Raw genomic sequence first — 3665 nt, 5'->3', positions numbered from 1 at the left:
CAGAGCCAGCGCAGCCGTAGAGCCCGGGCAAAACGACTGAGGTCCGGAATACCCAGCCCGCCCTGGTGCTCTGGCATGATCACCGACGCCCAGCCAACCTTGCATTTGCCGCCCGTGATTTCTTCGTATCCCACCCAGAGGAAGCGCCGTCTCGACTTGTCTATCTCCTTAATGAATTTCTTTGGTATTCGCAGCACCGTGAGCGCGAAGGTCGGCATGGCTGAGAGCACGCAGCGTACAAGTACACGGCGGCCTACCAGCGGCAAGAGCTTGCCTTTCCAGCCCGCGAGCCTCGCTCTAATTCTATCCAGGATGACATGAAGGTGAACTAACTTGATGTGCCCTATCGTTACTAGAAACCCTAGGTATCTAAACGGGAACGCCGCTGTAGCACCATCGAAGTTTTGCAGAACATCCTGAATGTCTATGTCGTTGCATCTAATGCGGATCACCGAAGATTTTGATAGATTAACACGCAGCCATGTCGCGTCGCCGAATAGTTGCAGGAGTTCTAGGAGGTTATCTATTTCTGCCTGTGCGGGGTTTATGAAAATAATGGCATCGTCGGCGTACAAACTTGTGCGCATCCGCGCCGCCATGCATGGAATGATTCTCAGCGCGCCTAACCTGGTAGCAGCCTCTAGCAGCCGGTGGAGGGAGTCGATGCAGAGGATGAAGAGCAGCGGCAAAAGTGGGTCTCCCTGCCGTAGGCCTCGCAGGTGCAAGAAGCAGTCGCCCGGGACACCGTTTAACAGGCAGGCCTAGGAGGAAGTTGACAATAGGAGTGCTACCCATTCTATCCATCGATGTGATAAACCTAGCTTTTTGTAGAAGTTCTATCAAGTACTCCCAAGATACACTATCGAAAGCCTTGGCAATGTCTAGCTTGAGGAGGGCCGGTGTTCTAGTTCTATGCAGTGCCCGGATCGTGTTCTGAACATACAAGTAGCTATCATGTATACATTTCTTCCTCTGAAAAGAAGTTTGCGCAAGGGAGATGATCCGGGCAATGACAACAGCCAGGCTCATGGATAGAACCTTGCTGATCAATTTTGCTACAGAATGGATGAGGCTGATGGGCCTAAAATCAGTAATTCTTGTTGCCCCATCTTTTTTCGGGAGAAGAACGATCATGGCCGTGTTGAGCTCAGCAAAGTTTCCATCAGCCAGCCTATAGAAACTGTCAAAGACTGCCATGATATCATCTTTGATCGTGGCCCAGCAGGCCTGGCGCTTTTTCTGCTAGGGAGGCCTGAATTGCAGCCCAAACCTCCTGCGCAGAGAACGGGTTGTCCAGTCCTTCATTTTGCAGCGTTGGCATGTCGAGCTCTTCCCAATTGATGATTCTTACTTTGTTCTCCTTCTTGCCCAACAGGTTTATGAAATGGTTGTGGATGATCGAGGCTTTATCTTCATGAGCAGTGGTAGTGGTTGTGTCAGTTTGCAATGAGTGAATGAAATTCTTCCTTCTCCTTGAATTGGTCTTTGCTTGGAAAAAAAGCCATGCGTGCATCTCCGGTTTTGAGCCAAGAAATCCTAGAGGCCTGCCTTTTTCTTGTTCTTTCCACGGCAGCCAGGCCGAGGGCCCTCATTTTGAGTTTCTTTCTCAAGAGGAATTCACTCTATGACAATCTTCTGCTCTCTTGTGCAATATCAAGCCGAAGAATAACTTGGCAGGCTAGGTGGAACTGGAGTTTTGCATCGCTGAAGTGTGCCTTTGCCCATATTTTCAGGTCAACTGTCGTCCTCTTCATCTTCTTCTCCAACCAGACAAACAGGCAGCTGTGGTTCACCGGCCGTTGCCAAGCCTAAGCAATAGTCTCCTGGAAGTGTGGGAAAATTGGCCAGAAATTTTCAAAACAGAAAACTGGCTTTCTACGCGGAGCAGCAGTGTTTGCCAAGAGGAGAGGACAGTGATCCGAGCAGGCTGTTGATTCTGCCATCAGTATGTATGAGGGGAAGAGGGCCTCCCATTCGAGATTGCAAAACACTTTGTCAATACTGACCATAGTTGGGTTTTCCCTCTCATTTGTCTAGGTAAATCTTCTATTTTTGCACTTAATTTCTCTGAGGCGTGCTCTGTCAATGGCTGTTCTGAACATACCCATAATGCTCCGGTTCAAATTGAGGTTGTTTTTATCTCGAGCTTCATAAATGATGTTGAAATCCCCATTGATCAACCATGGCTCGCCGGGGGGTGGTGCTGCATGGGCAAGCTTAGCCAGGAAAGCGTCTTTGCGCGTGTCATCCACGGGGCCATATACTGTTGTCAACCAGAACCATGAGCCATCGTGCAGCACCAAGACTTTGCCTGTGATCGAGAAACATCCTACTGCTTGAGAGGCAAAACTGACAGTCCTCTTGTTCCATAGAATTGCAGCCCCTCCTCTAGTGCCCATAGGTGGGAGAACAACACAATCTTCTAAGGTGTTTCCTCCTATATCTCTGATGGTGGATTGTTGCCAGCCCTCCAGCTTAGTTTCCCGAAGACAGAGGATGGATACATGTTGCGCTTCAGTAAGCTGGCGCACAACGGTTCTCTTTGCCGGCGAGTTCAGCCCTCGCACATTCCAGCTCAAAATTGCAGGGGTTGTGCTATTCATTGGGCACACATGTTTTCTCCATTGAAAGCCAACACAAAATCCAGCGGCAAACACTTCTGGTCTGACAGCTAACACTTCTATTAGCAAACTGATACACATCTGAGCTCATCGGGGGGCGCTGTCGACCACCCATAGGCCCCAACTCTCGATGGCGCCAGCCATGCCTCCTACCACTATTGATACAGAGAAGAACTAAACCTAGCTCAAGCCACCCTAATGGCGGCCGCTGTCGGAAACTACAACCAAAACAGGGATAACAATGGCGACCTAACATGACTACACGACGGCCTCCTCGGCAGCAGCGTCAAGTCCCGCCATCCCCACGGCAACGCGGAGCGCATCCTTGTTCAGCCTGGTCAACTTGGCGATGATGCTGATGTCGTTGTCGGTGAGGGGCTCGTCGAACCTGCGGATGAGGGCCTCCGCCGCTTTTGCCATCATCTTTTCCTTGGCCCCCAGTAACCCCAGTCCCTTCACCAACCTCAGTGTGGTGCATTCGGCCATCGGGGTTGCGTTGTTCTATGCAGCCTGACGTGCGCTCTGGTGAGGTGGTGGCACGGATGTCGCGCGAGACTTGGGCGGAGCATAGTGCCGTTTGGCAGGAGACAAGGGCAGCAGCACCGACGGGGGGAGGTGGCGAAGAGACGATGGGGTGCGGCGGTGGGGTCTTCTAACTCTAGGTGGCAGACTTGCTCAGTCACTTCTCCCAGCTGCAGCACCACCGTGGACGAATCGGTGGGTGTGTGACAACTGAAGTTCACCGGGTTCGGCCCGGCGAGGGTGGGGCCGAAGATGTCCGGAGCCGCCGCCTCGGTGACGCCCTCTGCTGCCTTCCCCTTGTCGGATAAGTCGAGGGGCGCAGCCAGCATGGCTTCTATCTCCGCGTCGATGGCCATGCCCCGGCCCATGGAGAAGAACTGCTTGATGTCATCGTCACGCGCGTCAGTTGGGGGCAGAGCAGGTAGAGGTGCAGGGGGACGGCGCCGTGCTGTTTGGCGCCCCCTTCTTTCGTACGTGGCGCGCGTCGTGACGCCTATTGCCCTTGGAGCTGCTTGAATGATG

The sequence above is a fragment of the Triticum aestivum genome, chromosome 2A, assembly GCF_018294505.1.
Source record: "Triticum aestivum cultivar Chinese Spring chromosome 2A, IWGSC CS RefSeq v2.1, whole genome shotgun sequence".
In the NCBI taxonomy this organism is placed as follows: domain Eukaryota; kingdom Viridiplantae; phylum Streptophyta; class Magnoliopsida; order Poales; family Poaceae; genus Triticum; species Triticum aestivum.
The sequence above is the reverse complement of the archived record's forward strand: the minus strand, read 5'-3'. Positions refer to the sequence as shown.